The 25,261-nt window shown below is 34.9% G+C and overlaps 1 long non-coding RNA gene and 1 pseudogene across 1 annotated transcript in view; one reads left to right on the forward strand and one right to left on the reverse strand.

Moving 5' to 3' along the window:
- The window catches only part of LOC132683851 (uncharacterized), a 177,187-nt gene that overhangs the window by 96,887 nt on the left and 55,039 nt on the right, over window positions 1-25,261 (forward strand). The window lies entirely within an intron of this gene.
- On the reverse strand, window positions 1,868-3,214 carry LOC132683846 (tubulin beta-4B chain pseudogene; annotated as a pseudogene).

The raw sequence follows: 25,261 nt of genomic DNA on the forward strand, positions 1-25,261 counted from the left end.
GAAATACAAAACATGGAATAGAAGCAAAATGAGAGAGAGTCTTAGCGACTGGAGTATGTAAATGATAGAGATAAGGAAATCCTTAGGAGGGAAATAGATAGACTTTATAGATACTACTAAAAAAGCAATAATGAAGAATGATTTAACAGAATTCAAAGGTTTCAGATCATTTGAGAGCCTGTAACAGCAGATGGTAAATATAGTTCAATTCAGACAAACATAAAAAAAAAAAGATGCGTAGCAATAGAGAACTACAAAAAAAGGCTGTGGAAACACATTTCAATGGACTAATCACCCAGTACACCAACCAGAAAATATCCAAAAACTTTTAATTATCAGCTTGGTGCAAAGAAACAGTGTTCTATGATGAAGGTCAGAATATAAAAAAGTGTTTCAGGTTTTTAGTCTTAACTATTGAGGGAGGGGTGGGGAAGAGGGGAATGAGAAAAATACTCAGAAGTGGAGAAAGATAAAGATATTCTATGAAACATGAGATTCTTAGTCACAAACTCCAGAGGATTTAATTTTCTCCATGGAAATAAAAAAGCATTTTGATATGGGTGTTAACTTATTTAATAGGGTGCATGTTAGTACCTTATGTAAGAGACTGTCTAAAAATAACCAGCACAGCTTTTTTCCAAGTGGAAATGGATTATACAGCCCGTAAACTACCAGTTGTTTACACTGATGGTCTTCGTGACAGAGGAGGATTCATATACATTTATATGGTCAAATTGGCTGGAACATTTCAAGGCATCTGTTTCCATGTGGTTTCTGTATTCAAACAGGCACTTCTCTTAGAGGAAGCTAAGTGGAACCTTCACACCCACCCTCTTAATACAAAAATCTCTTATTAGGCTGTTCTCCCAGGTTCCACAATATACTCAGAGAAAACAGAATTGGTCTTTCTAACAATAGCATTTTCAGTATGTTATTAGGTCAACAATCACATTTTTTTTTCTTTTTACCATCAACAAATATTTCGGAACAAAATGAGGCAGGCTCATGCAATCTTGTCTTTCGTTAGAGACAATTTTGACACTAACAGGATTGTTATGGGTTTCCGAATTAACCTGTGATGTCACAGTGCTTTTGTATGTAATGGTTTTGGACTGAACATAAATCTATTCTATAAGGAATATCTAGAACTAAGACATTGAAGAGGAAGATAGAAAACAATATGCCTTGGAGTTATGGAAGATTTTAAGGTAGGAAAACTGATTGGACGTCTATAGGAATATCTCTCTAGGTATGTAAAAACACGGTAGTCAACAAAATATGTTATATATGTTTAAATTTGACTCCTGTCTAAAGTCCAGAGATTAAAGTTGACGGTCTTTAAAGAACTCCTCTAGGGGGTCCTGTGTGACTCAAGAGCATCCAACCCTTGGTTTCAGCTGTCATGATTCCAGGGTTGTGGGATTGAGCCCAGCATCAGACTCAGTGCTGAGCATGGAGCTTGCTTGAGATTTTCTCTTTCTCTCTCTCTCTCTCTCTGTCTCCCTCCCTCCCTCCCTCCCTCCCTTCATCCCTCCCTCCCACTGTGACCCTCTCTCCTACTTGTACGTGCTCTCTCTCTTGCTAAAATAAATTTTAAAAGTAAATAAAGATCTCCTCTAAACTGATTCTTCTTTATTTTTTATTTCTTTTGATAAGAGTTTAATTGCCACTAGAATTATTTTCAAGTTAAGAAGATAAGGGTATTTTTTTTTTAACTATTCAAATGCTTTAATGGTGGCGTCTATACAGCATGTGGTGTCAAGACAGGAAAAAGAGCAAGTGCACACAGAGACATGGTTATCAGATAACAGGTTGTGAGTGAATTCTGAGTTCACATGGCTTCCACATGCTTTACTAGCTATCAGCTCTAGGCCACCTCTTCCTCTGCCTCCTCCTCAAACTCACCTTCTTTCTCAGCCCCGGAATCCTGGTACTGCTGGTATTCAGACACCAGGTCATTCAAGTTGCTCTCAGCCTCGGTGATCTCCATCTCCTCCATGCCCTCACCTGTGTACAATGCAGGTGCCTTCACCTGTGTACCAGCACAGAAGCCCTTGCACCTGAGCATGGCTGTGAACTCCTCTGAGATACACTTCAACAGTTCCTGGATGCCTGTGCTATTGCCGATGAAGGTGGCAGACATTTCTAGCCCTCGGGATATCACGGATATCTTCATGTTAGGGATATATTCCACTAACATTTAGCATCTGCTTGTCCACCCTCTTCATGGACATGTGGCCCCTGAACACTGTAACCATGGTCGGATAGAGGTGGTGGCAGAGGTCACAGACAGCCATCACGTTCTTGGCATTGAACATCTTCTGGGTAAACTTAAGCAACCTCAGGGCCCAGTACCGTTGGCTGCCTCTGCTGATCAATGGGGCGAGGCTGGACGTGAAGAAGTTCAGGCAGGGGAAGAGGGCCATATTGACAGCCAGCTTGCGCAGGGTCAGCATTGAGCTGGCCAGGAAAATGCAGGCAGGTGGTGACCCCACTCATGGTGGCTGACACCAGGTGGGTGACCTCCCAATAGGTGGGTGTGGTCAGTTTTAGGGTTCTGAAGTAGATATCATAGAGGGTCTTGTTATCAATGCAGAAGGTTTTGACTGTTTTCTACAAGCTGGTGGACTGAGAGGGTAGCATCATAGGGCTCCACCACCATATCTGACACCTCGGTGGAGGGCACCATACTGAATGTGCTCATGATACTGTCTGGGTACTTCTCTTGTATCTTGCTGATGAGGGGGGTACCCATCGCAGACTCAGTCCCCCTACCCAGGGAGTGGGTCAGCTAGAAGCCCTGCAGGCAGTCATCGTTTTCAGCTTCCTTCCTCAGAACATCCAGCACCAGGCCGACCAGCTCTGCACGTTCTGTGTATTGACTCTTGGCCCAGTTGTTCCCAATACCACTCTGACCCAAAACAAAGTTGTCTTTCCTGAAGATTTGCCTGAAGGGTCCTTAGCGCTTGGAGTCCATGGTGCCCAGCTCCCGGTCCAGGAGCTCAGCGCAAGACACGTACTTGCCACTGGTGGCCTTGTTGTAGTACACATTGATCTGCTTCAACTTCAGGTCGCTGTCTCTGTGGTAAATGTCTGTGGTCGATGCCAGGCTTGTCACTGATCATTACTCCACCACCGTCCCATCCCCCCCACCGAACTTGGCACTGATCTGGTTGCTGCATTGTCTGGCCTGCAGGTGCACTATCTCCCTCATTGCGGCAGCAAGAGCCAAACATTGGGCGGCAGAGTGCTAAGAAGATTGACTTTTTAAACTTCAAAATGAACTTCCCTGCTATGACTGACTGTATTTCCTAATATGAAGAATTATAAGTTTTCACAATTAAAGCATAAGCTTTTAGGATACTTTGATTCTGGGCGTTATGCCTCATCCATCTGCCACATAGGCCTATTCCAGTTGACATCCTGATAATTGCTAGCATGCATACAATCTGTAGTTTAAAACTTATTACTTATCATAGGGAAGCTGACCCAATATAAATGTGTTTTAAAATTTAGTCTTATCTAATAAAAAATAGAAATGGTCAATAGAAAGAAATCTAATTTTAAGAAATTTAAAATATATTTGGAATTACTGGAGATTGCTTTCTTGTTTAAACTTTTTTAAAGTTTACTTAGAGAGAGAGAGACAGAGAGAGTCAGCAGGGGAGGGGCAGAAAGAGAGGGAGAGAGAATCCCCAGCAGGTTCCACATCGTCAGTCAGGGCAGAGCCCAAAGCGGGTCTGGAGACCACAACTGTGAGATCATGACCTGAGCTGAACCCAAGAACTAGACGCTTAAGGGACTGAGATTGCTTTTCTTTTTTTTTAAGTTTATTTATTTATTTTTAGAGAGAGAAGGAGAGAGGCAGAGAGAGAGGGAGAGAGAGAGAATCCCAAGCAAGCTCTCTGCTGTCAGCATAGAGCCTGAGGCATGGCTGGAACCCACCAACCATGAGACCATGACCTGAGCTAAGACCAAGAGCTGGATGCTTACTCGACGGAGCCACCCAGGCACCCCATGAGATTGCTTTCTTAATTAAAAAATTAAGTTAGATTAAACATTTTTTTGGTGAAATTTCTCTGTCAGTTGGCATGTTGGCACAAGTAAACCCTCCTTGCTTTCCCCACTAAAAAGACTGTGGCCATGATTTCACTAAAGGCAACTTACCTATCATTCTTGTTTTTTTGTTTTTTGTTTGTTTGTTTGTTTTTTTAATCTTCTGTGCCCAAAACAGTGCTAGATGGTGGGCTAGCAAATATTTGTAGGAAAAAGGCATAAACTGTAGTTTAGTACTTTTCTATGGTTTTAAATAATGTTACAAAGGCAAAAATAATTGAATAAAAATGGAAATGACTAAATATTTTAATTCACTTAATGGTATATGTATATTCCACTTTTGTGAGAGCAAAGAGAGGGTCACAGAAAAATCAGAAGATGCTAGGTAGCTACATTTTTGAAAAGATCAAGTGCCATTGAATTTGCAGAGTAACAGAAAGTTATATTTAGAAGTAGACTTAAAATATGACAGTTCATGACATGGTATTTATTAAGGAACACACTTCACATATGGGAGTTGACTTTTTGCTCTAGGATGCCTTGCTTTACACCTCCTTTATATAGAACAAACAAAAATGCTTTTGTACAGGACAGAATGACAGGGTTTCTCAATTCGGTTCTCTGATGTAGTTATAAAACGGCTTTAAGTAGTTATCCACTGCATAAGTTGCCATTTCAAAATTGATATAAGCTAATATAAAATTGGCATCAATACTGCATCATGTTACTGAAATCTATTTTTGTTTTTTTGTTTTTGTGTTTGTTTCTTATTTGAACATACCCCTCGTAACCATCCAGTGCTTTCCTCATGGACCACCATCCTCATGCTCTCTTTGGCTGATGGTTGAAATAGCTAGGTGTCAAAAATAAATTTTTTTTTGCATTCTTCCATGGATGATTTGTTACTGGGAATATGGTTGCTCAGCTAGAGACCATATTTCTTGGACTCTCTTACAGCTAGATGTGGTCCTTTAGCTATGGGTCTTAAAATATTGGGTATGTGAATTCTTTATACTTTCCCCTTCCCATGAGCTGCAGTATGGTCACTTTTGGGATTCTAATCAGAGAAAATTCCATTTGTATTTTTAAGCTTCTATATTTTGGAGTATCTTATTAGAGCAGCTTAGCCTTCTCCCTAACTAATACAGTTGGGCCCAGCAACAGTTTTAACTCACTTTAGTCCCAATGAAACCAAACTCATTATATTAGATGCTGGCACTTTCCTTTGAAAATGAACCTCAGAACATTTAATTTTGTGTACTGAAAGGTGAATCATATGAGAGGTAATATATTCATTTAAGTGGTAGTCATATAAAAACCCAGTTTGTAGTGACTGTTGGATAGAATTTCAGGCCAAGTTGGATTGAAAATATTTAGGATATTTAACAATCATCAGGTGCTGTGTACAAGTAAATTCCATTTTATAGGATACTGAGAATTCCAGCTTTACACAGTGCTGCTCTCTAACAGTGATACTAAAAAGTAAAAGCCAAAAGGAGACCTTGCACTTTTCATGATCTTCGCTGCATTTACTCTAAGGACTCTAAATGACCACTAGGCTTCTAAATCTTGATGTTACCTATCAATTCTACCTTGCTTTGTATGGATTATCTCTTCCCTGACTTTAAATGCACTGCTATGAAGTTCATTTAATGATGTATGCATTTATTCAACAGATGTGTGTTAAGTGAATGAACACATATTTATTGAGAGTTTACCAAGGGTCAGGAACTATTCTATTACCCAGAGATTCAATAATGAATGAAAGAGACAAAGTTGCTGGCCTCATGGAGCTTGTATTTCAATTGGCAGAGACAGAAAATATATAAGTAAGTGAATAAATAAAAATATTCAGATATTGATAAATAGAATGGAAGAAATAAAAGCAGGGTGCTAAATAGGTGTGACTCAGGAGGAGTGTTCTTTAGATAGGGTGCCCCCAAATTCCTCTCTGAATAGGTCGTATGAAACTGAGATATAGTTGATAAAGAGAAGGCAGATAGGGTTAAGAGTGTAGGCAGAGAGAAAAATAGGTGCTAAGTACTTGGGGGATTTACATTCAGTTTTGATGCCATGTATATGGTATTTATCTAATTATTATATAATAATAGCATGTGAGTGATAGAAAAGTATACATCAAAAGAATCAATAATTCTACAGAGAGCTTAAACTAAAATATTCAGAGCTTTATCTTCACCTTATTTAGTATTGGAAGTTGTGTGAATCAGGTATGCAGGCTTTATAACTGCTGACAAAAGATTATCACCTAAAATAGATTTAGGGGTGCCTGGGTGGCTCAGTTGGTTAAGCATCCAACTTCGGCTCAGGTCATGATCTCGCAGTTCAGGCGTTCCAGCCCTGCATCAGGCTCTGTACTGACAGATTAGAGCTTGGAGACTGCTTCAGATTCTGTGTCTCCCTCTCTCTCTCTGCCCCTCCCCACTCACACTCTGTTTTTTTCTCTCTCTCTCTCAAAAATAAACATTAAATAAATAAATAAATAAATAAATAAATATATTTAAACAAGGGGTCTTGTTCAGCATAATAATTTATTTTACTTATATTATTTTAATGCAAAATTTAGTTTTCAGTAAGTATTATTTTGTAAGGTTTGACAGGTATAATTAGGATGTAATTGCCTTTAACTAAATAAGGAAAATAAAAATAAATACAAATAAATAAAATATAATTAATTGATATAACTTTATTTTCAATTGTATGGCAGGAATGATTGCATAATAAAATTGAAGTGGTCTGAATGTAGATGAAAAATCGAATAGGCACAGGTGTAATTAAATAACAGGGGCGCCTGGGTGGCTCATTTGGTTGAACATCCGACTCTTAATTTTAGCTCAGGTCATGATATCGCAGCTCATGAGATGGAGCCCCGAGTTGGGTCTGCACTGACAGTTTGGATTCTCTCTCTACTTCTCTCCCTCCCTCTCTGTCTGCCTCTCTGCTGCTAGCACATGCACTCTCTCTCTCAAAATAAATACGTAAACATTAAAAAAATAATTAAATAACAGAAAGTAACTTAGCAAAAGGAAGAAAATGCGAGGACTTCCTTGATCAATGCATATTGGAAATTGTTGAAAAAAATACTGGAAATATAAAAACAATTTTTCTGTAAAAATCTCCAAAAATCTTCACTTTAACACTTCTAAGCATAAGCCTATTAAAATATGAGAAATGCAATCAATATCTTGCAGAAACCAGTAAGGACAATTTCACTGCTGAATAGAATATCCGTAACCTGGAAAACAATTTAAGGATTTAAAAAAAAAAATGACTCCCAACAGTTCTTTTAATAAGTTCAGATAAATTGGAAATCAAGTATGCAAGATGGCTCTTACTCTACTTCTATATCCTGTCTGCAATGCATGAAAAAATCAAAATAATATTTGCCATAATACGACAGGAAACAATCTATGAAATTTAATGTCCCAAAGAAGATTCAGCATGCCTGAACAAGAGTACAATGAAGAAAAATTTCCTATAATTATGAAACTTATGACCATTAAGTTATTTATATTGTATATATTTGCTGCATCTTTTTGGAAACCTTTAAATGAGCAATGTAAGAAAATAATTTTCTGGGAATTGACTGAGATAACCACAGATAAAAAATTAAAATGAATTATTTGGCAACTACTGTATAGTAACATTAGGTATAATTCTACTGTTGAAATTGCCTCTGTATTATAAGCAGTTAGAAAACACTTTCTCAAATGATCAACATCTATTTCCAAAAGTGTAGTTATGGATAATATGCATAGTTACAAATCATCATGAACTTCCTTCAAGATTTAATCCAAGGAGAAGTATTCAGACAAACAGATACCTTTTAATAAGTTCCAGCTGTGAACTTCAAGACAATCATAAGAGATAAACATAAAGAATCCAGGCATAATACAAAATAAGTTAAGTCCTATAAAACCGGAAATCTGCAGAGTTCTAAATCCTCAGGAATCCATAGGATGTCCACAAATGCTTTTAGAGGGCAAGACTTTCAGAGCTAATATAAAATCTGACTCATTATCTTTCTGTAATTTAGTATTTCCACTTTTAAGAATTCTAAATAGAGGGTAGCTAGAATAGCTGCATTAATCTAAACTTCTTTTCCATCAAAAGTTCATTACAAGCGCCCTTGGCTCTGTTCTCATCCCTTCATCCTTGCACATCTCTCCTGCATGACTTCAAAGAGAACTTTCCACACAGGAGATAGAAAAGGGAGGCTAGAGGATGAGAACAGGGCCACCTCTGTTAAGAGAGAGGCTTAATTAAGTACATATTTGAAGAGTGCCTTTGACATGAAAAAGCAGTAAGAAAATTCAGTACTGTTAACACCAAATGAGAAGTGCTTGGTCCTGGGAGCAAAGCCTTATAGAGATTAAGAAAAAGTTTATATTTTCCTCCTCCAGGCAAGTATTTTTCGATGGGGTTCTTTATTGATCTGTCATCCTAAGGGAGTCTGTAAATCTAGCATCTGCATATTGATTTTTGGTTTGCATGGATGAAGAGGAAGCAGAGAGTAAAAGATACATCTTTCTTAAATGTGAATAAAACTACAGAATGCATGCTTCAAATGTATACTTTTTTTTACAAAAGGGCTTATATGTAAAATTTGGAGTAGAATAATTTGTATAATAAATGAGAATCTTTATTATCATTTGTTACTTAATAGAAATTTAACTGGTGTGTTATTATCAAAATGACCAATATTAACATAACAGCACATGAAAATTGGAAGCACTGTATTCTACAGATATAAAATTCTAAAGTGAGATGAGAAATCAAAATGCAGATCATCCAAAAATAAGTAAATAACTGGCTAGAAGTCTCTAGAACCCATAATGAAAGGATTGAAAAAGAAAGTGAAGTAAGAACAGAGTATTTGTGCAGAGATTTCCTTCAAGACCTGGTTCTGGATTCTTAGTCCCACTAACAGGACTCATCCAAGGATGAGGAGTGGGAGTCCTCCTTTCTCTACCTGAAACATAGAAAGAGGAGCTTTATTAAAGTGCTTATTGGAGCATGGATATGCCCTCACAGTTTGGGGGATCCTTTGATCTGCCAGCTGACAAATGCCTTGACATTCTTTAGTGCAAGGTCATGGCTTTCTGAGGTGGTGGGGCTGAGAGAAAGAAGAGGGTTCATTTGTGAGATACGTGCATTTTCACTAGTGGTAGGGCAAAAAATTCATGAATTTTTCCTGTGGGTGAGATGTAGATGACAAGAGTGGAGCCATCCTGGAGCTGTTTTGAATTCTATTCAGCTGGACTTCCAGGATGGGCAACAGGACTCTAACTGCTAGTCTCTGTCTAAAGTAGAGATGAGAGAGATGCAGGCATCTGAAGAAATGTTATTGCATAAGTAGTCACAGGTATTGTAGCCAGAGGAGGCTAGCCTCCAAAAAGTCCACAAAACCTTTAAACACCTGCCAGGCCAAGTTCCTGCAATGTCATCTTGTGAAAGTAGCTGACCAAGTAAGAACTTCCCTTTCCCCATTTGGCTTCCACTCTTATTAATTGAAGAGTGGTATTTACAGGAACAGGTGAGTACAGGATGGGATGAGTGAGACAGAAAGACTGCTTTCCTGTACCCTCTACCCCCCAAATGGCCAGTCATTAACCAGCCCTGGGTGAAGAGAGAAGATAGGATAAATCAAGGTCAGAGTTTTGATTATTGGGGACTGAACAGTGCGATTTCTGACACAAGGCTTTGTTTTTGATATAAGCTGACTGTACAACCAACGTATAACTACCAAAAACTAACAAAGGGATCATGAGAACTTCAAATGTTTCATCTAGTATCAAGTGAAAACTATTCCTAATGGTAAAGAAAAAAGGAAATGGGATGAAAGGATAGTTTTGGTTTCAGTTTGCCCCATGAGTCATGCCTACTAAATAGCAACCAAGCTTAAAATCTTTTTTTTCCCAAAAAATCTATAGCTAAGAAGTAACTGATTAAAAATGGGGCATATCTTCTATTTTGCTATGTAATCAAATTAGTCACCATAGGACACAAACTTATTATTCTTTAAAGTTAAAATATGAATTTTTTGTACTGTACAGTATTGAAAAAACTGCACATACTGTATTGAAAAAAATCTACATATAAGTGAATCCGTGCATTTCAAACCCATGTTGTCCAAGGGTCAACTGTAAACTGTTTTCCTGAGTTCTGTGAACTGCTTGAGCAAATTATCAAACAGAGGAAGGGGCCATGAGAACACAGTGATTGTAATTGGTATCTGAGGTGGTAGAACGCAGTCTTGTAGGATTCAGCCCTTTACCTGTGAGATCTGACACTAAATCCAGATGGATAGTGTCAATTAAAATATGATTTTAAAACTCAGAGAGAGAAGTTGAATAAAAACTTCATCAAAGCCTTCAGCTTTATCTTAAAATATTGTAAACAAAAAGTTCACCTGTTTATAATTATACCTAGAAAGCCAACCAATTATTTAATGACACACCAATAATTAAAAGACCAGTCATAGCACATACATAGTAACTATTTTAAAGTTTGCTTAATTTTTGAAAACAGAATTATATGTTAGACAAATATAAGTTTTTCAATAGAATGGAGACCTACCAGCCATTATCCAAGTAGAAGATATGCAACAATTTTGTGGAAGGTTGACTAGATGGCCCACTTGAAAAAAGTCTTTCAGGGTTTGTATTTGTCTGAATATTTAATGCAGACATTAATAAGGAAATGTCTATTAATGGAAACCTAAATATTTACTAATTCTGCCATAATGTTTTGGTTGCGAACTCTTAAGTCAACTGAAATTTCTCTGCCATGATCTGTCAAACATTAACCTTTTTTGTGACTTGAATGGATTTCTTTTATTAGAATCAGTTTGGGCAATAGCACTTTGGTTCTATTCATTAACTTTCTAGAAAAATGAGTTTCTATTTTTTGCTTTAGAGTCAAAGCCGAGGACAAAAGGGGATGTTATTGCAATAGTAGTAAAGAGACTGATAAGGCTTGAGATGCAAAGAATAGTTTTCAAAACAGTGGTTCTGTGCAATCTTTAGTTAGTAAATAACATCTGTGCAAATAGTTACTTATGGAACTTGTATTATTTTATTCTTTTTGAAATTTTTTTCCAGACTTATCTAAAGCTTAGAAAAATGACTGACAAATGAATCAGTTTTGAATCTGTCAGTTTCTATTCACACTGTCTAGATCAGACCTTCATCTTTCAACTGAATTTTGACAATATCTTCTTTTCCCTTATTTACTTCCCTGACTTTGATGTTGTTCTCCCCTCATGGACCCTCCACAGCATAGACAAAATATTATTTTTTAATGATTATTTATTTTTGAGAGAGAGAGAGAGAGAAAGAGAGAGAGGGAGGAAGGGGCAGAGAAAGAGGGAGAGGGACACACAGAATCCGAAGCAATCTCCAGGCTCTGAGCTGTCAGCACAGAGCCCGATATGGGGCTCCAACTCACAGACTGTGAGATCATGACCTGAGCTGAAGTCTGATGCTTAACCGACTGAGCCACCCAGGCATCCGTAGACAGATTATTTTTTTAATGAAAATCCATTGACAATTCTTTTTTGTTCAAAATAAATTGTTGGTCTCCCATTTCCTAAAGGAGTGTTTCTCAGCATTAAAAGAAAATGTCTTAACATACATATTCATACATAGGACAAACTAGGTTGGGAACAGTTAGCTTCAGTCTCATTAGCTATTTGCTCAGCTTTTTTTCCTTCCTACCCACTCAACAAAGCACATTGAAATTTAAGGGACCAAAAGGGAAAGTAGAAGTATAAGCTTTTTTTTTATTAAAAGGAATAATTTCTGAGTTCAATCTATTGATATTAACAAATTACTGATATAATAGAATATCAGTATACTTAAGTTTAAAAATCCATTGGACTATAGGGTAAGTCCAAACTACTCAATATGGTATCCATTTTCAGCTCCTTCCTCAGTCCTAGCTGCCTCTGACAGGGAAATAATGCAAATTACACCGGAGGGGAGAATTTTCTGGGAGGAAGGAACATATAAGAATAGGAGAGGCTAGAGAACAATAGACTTTTTAGAATTTAGTTTATCTAAGGTTAGTCCTATCCATGAATCTTCTCATACTCAGGAATCTCTTCTCATACTCAGGAATCTCATACTCAGAATCTCTCATTCTCAGGAATCTCTTAACTAGGCATTGTTATATTATTGACAGCCATTCAGTTTATAATTCAGATAAAATAATAGAATTTAATATACGGATCTAGGACATAGTTGTTAAACTTCTTAGTAATTCAGGAGATTAGAACTTCATAATTTGAATTTCATAGTCATGTACATTTTTTACTAGCATTATGTTAATCTTTACAGTGGTAGAAAGTCACAAATAACTGGATTTCAGTTATTAATACTACATTTGAATATCTTATATGTTTTTAACAAATGTTAATAATTCTATACCTAGGATATTTAAAAAAATAAGATTAATTATTTTATCTGTAGGTAGAGTAACTTATCAGATATGATAGTTGGTGAATTACTGTCTTTAAGATCATTTATCTTTTAATGTTCTGTTCTAAACTGAGTGAAATTTTCCATTTTGCTATCAAAAAAACACTTTCCTTAGCTAAGGATTCAGTGACACTACTGTGTCAATATTCTGTGTGCAAATTTTTAAGTTATAAAAAAAAAAGTTCACATTGTTAAATTTCACACACATCTGTCTAATATATATTTTCTTTTTTAGTTTCAATTTTCTTTCTAAGCCCACATTTCACAATTATACGCTACTTTGAGCCTACTTTTTAATGAAGTTCTCCATCTCCCTAACTAAATATTGGTTTCATTCGAGAAAGGAATATGCATTCTATCTCTTTGTATTCCAAATATATAGCACAGTGCTTTGGGGATACTAAGGCAAATTTAGTTTAAAGGAAACTAATTTTGAGAGGAAAATTTTGAGAGGAAACTAATTTTGAAGGAGATTTTTTTTTTCGAAGTGACTCAACATCATTATCAACAAAAGTTTGGATGCAAGAACTATCCTATATATGGGTATATTTTGTAGCACTTTCCCTCAAAGAATTTACAATCTGTTCATAGACACAAGCTGCATACCCAAGGCTCATTCATTATGTTTTTATTAAAGCACAGGGACAGGTCCCATGGGCAGGAAGATCTGCACTGGGATTGTGAGGCATTGATTATATGTTTTCAAGGCTCATTTATAAAAGAATATAGACCTTAAAAGTTGGAAGAATTCCAAAAAAAAAAGATGTGACCAATCTATATAGTGTTATCAGAGAAATTTTTAGGTATCTGGGTGGAATTAAATAATATTCCATTCAATTTTAACATTTGAACTTATTTAATTCTCTGAGGTAGGAGTTCTCTTGGCAAATATATATGTGAACGTATCACTAATACCATTTTGAGAATTAGCCTCACCCCTTTTTTTTCCATTGCATGGCCATGAGTTCTAATGAGAAGTCATGCATACTTTGTAATGTGAAGTTTTATGTTTACAAAAAAATCAAATTCAGGACATATGAGTATTGCAGTCAAATTTACTGCTACATTTGCTTTGGCAGTGGAAAAGTCCAAAGGCCAGCAATTGGACAAAAATAGTGGTAAAGTCCACCATTTATAAAAATTAAGGAATGGTAAATTATTTCAATGGCAATGGGCAATATTTTAACAGTCTTGCACTATCATGACTAGGCCTTGAAAGTGAGACAACAAAAGCCTCTGATTTCCAATTTTGGTTTCATTAAATCCCAAGAGGAAACAAGTTCTGAGAGCTCTCACTCAAGGTATTATATCACTTGAACTCCAGCCTCATTCTATTTGACTTCAAAGCCCATATTCTTTCTGGTTTACCATGTTAAAATTAATCTGGTCATTTATGCATGTATGTACATGTACACACACATACACATACACATACACACACATGTGCACACACAGAGACGCTTAATTTTCTAACAGGTTTGGGTAATGTTTTAGGCACAAGGCATTTCTCTTAGTTGATCAACAAACACTATGTTAAAAATTACAATATGAAAAAAATTAAAATAAATAAATAAATACATAAATACATAATGAGGATTCCTATCTTAATTGTTCCTGTTGCATCTTTGGATTTCTATAGTCATAAATAATATTTATTCATTTATTCATTCACTTATATATTCTGCTAGGTGCGGAGGATGAATAAGGAAGTCTCTGTGTTCTAGTAACTGTCTTGTCAATTGGGAAAAATAAATATATAAACAAATGTATGCCACAGGTAATTAAGATGAAAGTACTTTCTAGATCCAGTGAAGAAATAAGAGAGGAGAGTGGACAATCATTATATGTGAGTTATAGTAAACTGGAGTTTCTATTTTGTGTGTTTCCCATCTTGTTATAAGCTCCTTTTCATAATCACAGGTTACAAAGGTCTTGGATGGTGTCCAGCATGACCTATCAAATGATGAATTTAGTTTTTATTCTTGTGCCTTCCCTTAGTATATACATAATTCTGTCATGTACCTTGAAACATTTAGGTTTTTGCTATTTGTTTAAATGTTCTAACTTGACTAGAATAGTACCTCCTAAAGCCAGAGTTTTTATTTTCTAACATAGAATCTAACATATTTCTAACATAGAATCAGAGTTATATAAGGCATCCAATGAATTTTCATGGAGTAAATGAAATAAATCTCTTCATAAAACACATAAATATATATGTATATGCATATGTATTATATATGTATACATGTGTGTATGTGTAGCCACATGCTTACCTACATACAAATGTATAATGTATGTACATATGCATTTGTATGCTGTGTGTATATAATACAAAATTATGTATGAGGGAGAAAGTTACATAATTAAACAAAATGTAATCTAAATGTTATCCTAAAAATGATGATTATAAGATAGATCAGGGAGTAATAAATTCATTTCATATATTAAGAAACCAATGCTCAGAGAGATTGTTTGGACAAGTTCAGATATAAAGCCAGAGGTAGGACATAGGTTTACTGATCCCCAAATCAATGTCCTTCCATTTTACTATACTAGTAAATGCACTATAACACAGGAAATAGGAATAATGACACCTATTTTTTCCTTTCACCCAAGGTACTCAGCATGCCTTGCTAATTGTATCTACAGTTAGAGAAAAGAAAGCTCATATACCTCCCGAATTTTGTCTAATTCATTCTGCACCCAGTGGCTGGGCCCAAAATATAGCCCTTCCTTCATTTTGATCAAAAGATCATATTGGCTATGCCAACCTATTAGTGTCTAGAGAAGCTGTGGGTTAAATTTTTGTGCTTCAAAGTATAAAAAGCATCATTTCTGTTTTGAGATGTTATTAAAAAAAAAAGATTCTGCATGTAGGAGGTTCATTCAGCACACACTCCTAACATACTTTTAAATCTATCTTAAAATAGAAGTCTGTCTAGTTCTTCTGGATCTCTTATAAATTGCTAATGTCAATGCTAAGAATGTGTTATTTAGTTGGAACTTTTAAAAGCAGTACAGTTTATAAGTTAAAAATTATTATTACACAAGACCTCATTTATTTTAATGTAATGTCATGTTTAAGCAGTTATGTTTTTCACCCTCATATTAATCTTGGGAGGCCATATATATAAAAGATACTTGGTGTACTATAGTCATTCTTTAATTTAGTCCTTTAGAGTAGGTGATGATTGCAATCAAGTGTTTATAGATAGTATTTCTGGCAATAAGTGTATATATTCTAAGGTTAAGTAATAATGCACCTAATTAGAAATAACAACTATAATTCTAATATTATAGGAAAAGATATACATACTTGAAAGTTTCTGTTGAACATGCTATGAAATGTGTATATCAAAATAAGTTTATAATTTTGCCTTTTGAGTGTTTTACTCAAATCTTTTATCGTATCTGAATTAATTCAACTATTGCCTTTTTATTGTGTAGGTACTTTGGGGTAGGCAGACTTAAGATAGATTTTCTCTCTTCAGAAATTATCACTAACAGTCAAACACTTAATTAGATCCCCAAGGAGTATAATTTGGTTATTTTGGGAAAAATAATGAGGTAGTCATTTTTTGGTTCAGATATTGACACTATTGTCTCATAACTTTTGGGATATGTTTGGGGGATTTCCTGTTGGTAAGTTGGGATTTACTGATCTATCTTCAACAACATTTAGTGACTTTCAAAGCTGACCCCCATTGATGCAATCCTGTATCTTCTATTGAAAGCATCCACCCCAACATCAGCCCCTACTTTGCAATATTTTTCCAATGTGAGCGCATTTGTCTAATCTATTTAAAAACCTTAATTATTGAGTACCTTAAATATGATGGCATTGTGTTAATTGTGAGAATACAAAAATAAACATCACATGCCATATTCTCAAGGAACTTATTATCAGTTAGAATAGAGAACATCTTTAGTTCAACTATTGTATAAAAAATTTCATGGCAAATAAATTGAGGGTCATATAGAGGAATAGCAATACATAAAATATACTGGATATAGGATAGAGAGTCAGTATAATGTATAGATTTTGAATATTGCCTCTCAACCTATACTGCATTAGTTTAAATCTCAATTCAACCAGCTTAAAGTTGAGTGACTTTGGACAAGTTAGTAGAACTTTCTATCAGGAGTTTATTACATTTTATTTCTTCATAGTGATACAACTAGTGATAATAATAAAGCATATATGTACTTCAAAGGCTTCTTGTGAGAATTAAGTAAGTTAATATATGTAACTATGTCTAAAACATAGAAAGGATATATGAGTGTCAGCTAATAGTAGTAGTAGTATACTAAAGAATAAGATCATAATGTAAATGAAGTGCTTAGCAGAATGCATTTTTCATAGTAGCTAATTGAAAATTTTAGTTTATCATTATCATTATGATATGTGCTGGGTTGCTATGCTGTGTTATGAGGAAAGTAAAACCAAAGCAAAGTGAACCCCTGTATGTATATAAATACACCTACAAGGTTAGTAAGGACTGATATATTTGTACAACTCTACATCTAATTGAAAGAGAAATCATGTTATGTTGTGTTGTGTTTAAGGGATGGGTTTTGAAAGTTATGTGGAAAAGGGAATAGTCTAGTATATTAATACTTAGGTAAATCACAGGGTGAGACACACAAGAGTGAATGAAAAACACACCTGATATTACTTCTGTGTTCTGGCTGTGAAAAAGAACTAATCTTAATGTTAAACGTCAGTCAGTTGCCAAGTACTGGAAAAATACCTCCATTTATTCCTAGTAAAATGACATAAGGGCTATTATAGTAGGATGAGTGAAAAAAAATGCCCTACACCCTAGAACTTCCTCTTGCTTCCAAAACAGAAAACAAAATAAACACTGTATCCCAAGTAAGAGTGCATATATTTGTGCTCCCATCAAAGATTTGAAAGATGCATGCCTGTTAACTTGCCAGTTTGGCTTGCACCAAAGTCAGATGGGTTTTGTAGAATAACAGTGGATTATCATATGCATATCCACTGACAATTCTAATTTCAGTAGCTATTCTAGATAGGTTTTCTTTATTTGAGCAAATCAGTACAGTATCTGGTAATTGGTATGCAACTATGGACTTTGCAAGTGCTTGATTTTCTAAGTGATTTAGTTCACCTGAAAGAGATATCAGTACCCCTACACTTTCTGACTTCAGGACTATGTCAACTTTCCAGGTTTCGTTTCACAAACTTATCTGCAGAGATTTTCTTTATCCTATTATTTCTTAACAACATTGTGCTGGTATGCTACTTTTGTGATACTACATTTATTGGATTTGGTGAACAGGATCTCATAAGTAAGTAAAATATGTGGTAAGACATATGCATGCCTGGGGGTGGAAAATAAACCCACTGGAAACTTGGCAGATGGGAACTCAGTTGTCAGGGGAAGTACTTTGCACTGTGGTAGCAAGGGGAAGAATAGGTCAAGGGAGACATTGTGTGACATATGCATTTGACCTAAGCCTCAAAGAATGGATGGGATTTGTGTAGTGATAGGGAAAGGAGGACATTTTAAGTGCAGAGAAAAATATGGGAATGAAGACATGGAAGTTAGTAAGTACAGTAGCACAAGAGCTGTTTTGGAAATAGAGTACAATAACTGGAAAAAAAAATGTGGCTGGAAAGGCAAGTTGGGCTTGACTTGCCAAGATAAGAATTTTGATGTTTATTTTTTATAGTAAAATTTGCATTTGAATTACAGAAAATGTTTCAGTGGACCTAATAATGTACAAGAGGATTCTGGACTGTAGGAAGGGGTGTTGTGACATGAATGCTCTATTTTCTTTCCCTTTCCCCAATCCACTGACCTCAAAAGTCTTATAGGCTGAGTATTATTGATCCGTAGTTTAGAGTTGTACCTTTAAGTGAACTATTAAAACAATGTAAAAAACATGGTAGATTTATTTACCTAGACTTTTAAAATCTCAAATAGTAGGAAAAAAAGAAAAATTCAAAATCACAATTGCATGAATGGTCACGTCCACTGCTATGGCAGATAATTTGCCTTTTAGTTTTTTACTCTCTAAACAACCAGTCCCATAGCAAGAGAATAGATTGAAAAGCATTGATTAGATATCTAATTTAGAAATGGTATGAAAGGAAGGAAATTATTGATATTTGCACTTTATTAAATTTTTTTTTCAGTTAGTGGGCTAAATAAAAGATGTTACTGGTTGACCCTCAGGAATACTGAGTTTAATAGACTTCTCATGGTGGCAGCAGTGAGAGTAACAGCAGTAGTGGCAGGGCTGGTATAGTAGTAATGCTGTACGTTGTATTTTTTAGAAACTGGCATGTCAGGGACAGTTCTATCAATCCTTCCAACTACAACCCCATGAAGTAGATACTATTACCATCTCCATTTTACAGATGATGAATCTGTGACAAAGAAAGGTCACTGATTGATCAAGGTCACATAGCTGGAGGAAAGGGTTAAACCGGGCAACCCAGCCAGTGTGGCCTCAGAGGCTGCACCCTTAATTCCTGCACAGCTGGTGAATAGTTGTGGTATAACTTATCACTCATAAAAACCTAAGAAGCCTTGGGTGTAATTTCTCAAAACAAATCACAGTTGTTTGTTTTAATAGATGAAAACAATTAGCCTATATTTAAATATGTGATCTTTGCTTTATTAGCATTTTCTCTAATTCCAGTCTTAATCAATGGTAAAGGTAAATGTGAAGTATCATCATTTATCCTTTTTTCATTAGTCACAACAGTCGCTAGTTTTTTTTTAAATTTTTGTTTAAAAAACATAAAATTTTTTAAGGCATAATTTATAGACAACAATAATTACCAATTTTGAATGTCTGATCTGATGTTTTGAAGATGCATGTACATATTGAAAAATATATATAACCATATATAATATGTAGAATATTTCTACTACCTCAAAAATTTAACTCATGCCCTTTACCACTCAGTCATCTCTCTAATCTCTCATCTCTGATGACTGGCTGCTGATAGGCTTTGTTTCCATAGTTTTTCCTTTTCTAGAATTTCATATAATTATACAGTATGATGTTTTTTGTGTCTGTCCTCTTTCACTTAGCATAATGCTTTAGCTATTTATCAATGTTGTGTACATCAGTAGTTTTATTTATATAAAAGTATGCAATAATTTATTCATCCATTCAAAAGTTGATGGACTTTTGGGCTGTTTCCAATGTTTGGCTATTATGAATAAAACTGCTTTGAACTTTGTGAGCACAAGTTTAATCTCTCTCTTTCTCTCCCTTTTTGTTTTAAAGTTAATGACTTATTTTGAAAGTCATAGTAATTTTGTGGTGCCTGGCTGCCTCAGTCAGTTGAGCATCTAACTCTTGATTTCAGTTCAGGTCATGATCCCAGGATCCTGGGAGATCCAACCCTGCTTTGGGCTCTGTGCTGAGTGTGGTGCCTGAAAATTCTCTCTCTCTGTCCCCATCCCCCATTCACTCTCCCTCTCCCTCTCAAAAAAAAAAAAAAAAAAAAAGAAGAAGAAAAAGTCATGTTTACTTTAAAATTGTATCATTTTTCTCAAGTTGAGAATTTTGGTTGATTGTTTCCAATGTTGTATTCTTTGTTAGTTGCCTGATTTGTTAGTTACCTACACTAACAACTTTATTTTAGACTCAAGTGTTTGGCATCATGTCCAATTATGTTAATAGTTTTTGTTCTTGACACTTCATGTTAATACCACTGTATTTTTACAGGTATGTGATCATTGTATTTTGTTTTTTTTCATTTTTGCATGTTCAGATATTTAAGCCACACTTGTAAATCCCATTTTAGCTCTGTCATATAAGATAGGTAGATCTGGATCCAGTTGATCTCCCTATTTGGTAGATGTATAAACTATGCCTAAAGGCCACTGGTCCTGGGCCAGAAGGAAGGACGACCAATTAGTAAATGAATAAATTATCCGTCAGTTTATAATTGAATTCCACAATCTAATTTTGTTTAAACAAAGCCTTACACCTTAGTCCTGAGCTTAGCATATTAGCCATGACTGATCTTTGGTTCCTCTTGTGCACTGTAAGACATGAGATTCTAATATATTTAGAAACTTAGGTAGTTTTATTTATTGCTCATTATAATGGCAGATAATCAAGGCATAACCTTCTTAAATAAGCAATTCACTTTCAGAATTAAAGTACATGCAGAAGAATAATTTTTGAATTTTCTAATTATTGTTCTTTCCTACAGATAATGAGTTAAACTTTTTGTCAGCTGTGATTTGTAGTCACAGTATTCATTATATTCTGATTCCTGTCTGTATACCTTACTATATTCTATCTTTCTCAAATAGGACATTTCCTGAGGATAGCATTAATAATCATTCTCATTAAAAAACAATAAAACTCAGCGAAAATACTCTGGATTTTATTACTGAGAAAATCTTAACTAGACTGGTGATTTTTAAAAACATTTAACATTCTTGTGATAATTAAAGATTTTCTTTCAGTACAATCACATCTCTTAGCATTTCTCTCTACGTAAGCATTTTTGATATTTTTAAGCTAAAAATACAACACAGTTCTGCCATATCATATCATATTTATTACTAAATGATTCACAATATTAACTGCACTTTTTACATTGGAAACCAAACATATATTGCAGAAACCTAAGGTCATCTATAAAGTTCAGAAGGCTTTTTGGAATGGTAAAATGCTTATAAACTTTAAGGAAAATGTCAATTTTATTCTAAGAAATCAAGTAAAAAAACTGAAATAGTTAGGGATAACACATTTAAAAATTGAAAAATAAAAAAGGAAAACAGAAAAGACTGATTTTTTTGGTGTGATGTTGACATTGGAATAGTCCTATGAAGTTTTTTGTCTGTTAATTTTTTTCCTTCTTTTTTTAATTGAAAAAAGCACACATGTTATTATCATATTCAAAAACAGTTGCTTTACCCACAATTATATGGTCAATTAATCCTTCACAAAGCAGGAAAGAATATCCAATGGGAAAAAGAATGTCTCTTCAACAAATGGTGTGAGGAACACTGGAGAGCTACATGAAAAAGAATGAAACTGGACCACTTTCTTATACAACACACAAAAATAAAGTAAAAATGGATTAAAGACCTGAATTTGAAATAGGAAACCATTAAAATCCTAGAGAACACAGGCAATTAACATCTCTGACATTGGCTGTAGCAACTTCTTTCTACATATGTCTCCTGAGGCAAAGGAAACAAAAGCAAAAATAAACTATTGGGACTACATCAAAATAAAAAGCTTCTGCACAGCAAAGGAAATAACCAGAAAAACTAAAAGGCAACCTACTGAATGGGAGAAGATATTTGCAAATGATATATCTGATAAAGGGTTAGTATCTAAAATATGTAAAGAACTTATAAAACTCAACACCTCAAAAATGAATAATGCAATTCAAGAAATGGGAAGAAGACATGAATGGACAGTTTTTCCAAAGAAGACATACAGATTTCCAAAAGAACACATGAAAAGATGCTCAACATCACTTATCATCAGGGAAATGCAAGTCAAAACTATAATGCAGTATCACCTCACACCTGTCAGAATGACTAAAATTGACAACACAACAGTTGTTGGCAAGGATGCAGAGAAAAGTGACCCTCTTGCACTGTTGGTGGGAATGCAAACTGGTACAGCCACTCTGGAAAACAGTATGGAGCTTCCTCAAAATGTTAAAAATAGAACTACCCTGTGATCCAGCAATTGCACTGCTAGGTATTTACCCAAAGGATACAAAAACACTAGTTCAAAGGAATACATGCAACTCAGTGTTTATAACATCATTATCTATAATAGCCAAATTATTGGAAATAGCCCAAGTGTCCATTGATTGATAAATGGATTAAGAAGAGGTGGTGAATATATACATATACATATACATATATATACATACATATATATATATATATACACGTGTATGTATATGTATATGTATATATGTGTATATATATATACATATATATGTGTATGTATACATATGTATGTGTATGCATACACACACACACCATGGAATATTACTAAGCCATAAAAATGAGTGAAGTCTTGCCATTTGCAATGATGTGGTTGGAGCTAGAGAGTATTATGCTAAACAAAATAAGTCAGAGAAAGACAAATACCATATGATTTCATACATATGTGGAATTTAAGAAAGAAAACACATGATCATAGGGAAAAGAAGAGAGAGACAAGTCAAGAAACAGACTCTTAACTATAGAGAACAAACTGATGGTTACCAGAAGGGAAATGGGTGGGGGAATGGGTTAAATAGGTGATGTTTATAAAGGAGGGCAATTGTAATGAGCACTGGATGTTGTATAGAAGTGTCGAATTGTACACATGAAACTAATATTAACTGGATGTTAACTAACTAGAATTTAAATACAAACTTAAAAAGAAAAATAGTTGCTTCATCTTTGAATTTTTGGTTGATTATGGCTAAGCAAGAGATAGTTTTCTTCAGAGAGATAAAATGTGAGTTAGTATCATAAATTAAAAACAAGGTGGACTGAGAAGGCAAAAAAAATGCTTTAGGTCGATTAGTCTTACCTGAAAACATTTAAATTGATGAAAAGAACCAAATTCATGAAAAACAAAACAAAACAAAACAAAACAAAAACAACCATTATTCCGATTTCCATAGGCATTTTGTAGTTTCTGGTATAATTACTTAAAGGATACAGCATATATTGTTTGATTTCTCACTAAAGAGTAAAGCATTGAATGTTCTTTGACAGAAAATTTAGAAGAGCAAATGAATTTGGCTTTTTAACTTTGCTAGATCCTATGAGATTTTCCATTTCCCTGTTCCTGGTTTGCCTATTTTTTGTTTCATTTTTTTGTTTGCTTTTTAATTTTTTTCCACACATCTGTGAATGAAATGACTATCTTTTCATACACTGAAATTATTCAGCATGTACTTTTCAGATAGTTGTTATAGGCCTACGGTGCACAGAGGTAGATGTGGAGAAGACAGTGGAGGTGATAAGGAGGTAGGAGAAGATGAGGGAACATGTGGGAGGAATTTTGGTATCAGAGTCAGAGTTCCTAGGTTTAAATTCATGCTGCACCCTTATGAGCAGTTCGGGACAATCTCATTAGTCTACAGGAAAAAAAACAAGACATGGAAAAAAAATGCTTGAGAGGATTGTGTCATGGTCTCACTATGAAAGTTATATCAGATATTGTGTAATGGCACTTTGTAACTTGATATGCACTATTTGGGCATTAGGGGGTGTCTGAAAATGAGTACTACAAAATTTGGAATTCCTAATAAATATTCCCAGATATCTAATGGCTTCTCTGCAACATAAACTTTCATGGTGAAAAAAATTCTTATGAAACTCTTGGTACTATGTGGATAACTCTGTTTTAACAAAGTACAATTATTTTCTTTATAATTTCCCAAATATGAGCTGACTGCAGGACAGAGAAATCTATTCTCCCCCTACATCTCTAGAAAAAATGTTCAGTGTTACCTGGTTCTTTTGTTGACTGATTGAATATATATTTCTTTTCTTTTTGTAAAGTGTATGTGAGGTGAAAACAATCTGGATTAAAGTGTGTACTTTCTTGTATAACTTTTATTTAGCAGGCAATGCGGGTAAGGCTGGAACCAAATTTTGTGGGACTGGAAGCATGATCAATTTGGAAGGACCTTGTTGGAGGAAAAGAGTGCAAAATTACCAATACAAAAATAGATATGAAAATGAAATTTTATTTAGAATGAGAGAACAAATTAGAACAGGTCATGTCCCTTTCTCCTCATATCTTTTCAGGCTGTTTACTAGAAATGCTTTATGATTACAACTTGAATTCCCCTCCTCAGCTGAATCTTTATAATTCCCAGTAACTCTTAGTAGCCATAGAAGCCTGTGCAAGGAAGGGATCTTGCAGGTTTATCTGATAAATCTGCAGGTTTATCAGACTCTGACTGTGGGGAAAGATCCATTTAACTGCATTTGTTGTTTCTCTTCACTAAGTTTATCAGGGCAACCTACACAACGCTTTAAAAAGCACAAGTCTCTCTTCCAAGGATTATAGCCTTCTCGATCAACTCTCCCTGCAGTGTAACTGCTAAGTGATATCAGGCAAAGGCCCTCAAAAAAATTCCTCTTGTAGGTAGTTTTCTGTGTCTAGGAATTAAAATAAAACTTCCCAGAGGCTAGATCTAGAGGTTACTTTCAGTGACCACCTGCTTCTTACCTCATCAGTGATTTTTATTTGTTTTGTTTCCCTGTTTCCCTGTCCCTCAAGGCTGGGCACCCTTCATTGTTTTTGAGTATCTTCGTTCCACTGCATGGAGCAGTAGCCCTCTCATACTTGTCTACATCTGGAGGGGACTTTCAAAACTACTCTATTGGGGTATTATTGTTTAATTATCTGAGGTGATTTTACTGTATAGCAAAAGTTGAGAACCATTGTCTAAGATCCCCATGGCCTGTATTGTTTTTTTTTTAAAGATCTACCAGCCTTTTTTATCTTTATTTTTTTAAATAGAAATGGCTAAAAATCCAGAGGTGAGCATGCATATAAGACCCCAGTAATTTGTGTACTTTTTTGTTGAAAAATAAACAGGCTGCTGGATTATTCCACATAGTTGAAAAGAATTGATATCTTATTGAATGATTCTTAAATCAGTTTGGATATTGTATATATTCTCTTAGCCATTGAAAAGATGCAGAATCTAAGGATTAATT

The sequence above is a fragment of the Panthera onca genome, chromosome C2 (genome assembly GCF_046562875.1).
Source record: "Panthera onca isolate mPanOnc1 chromosome C2, mPanOnc1 haplotype 2, whole genome shotgun sequence".
In the NCBI taxonomy this organism is placed as follows: Eukaryota; Metazoa; Chordata; class Mammalia; order Carnivora; family Felidae; genus Panthera; species Panthera onca.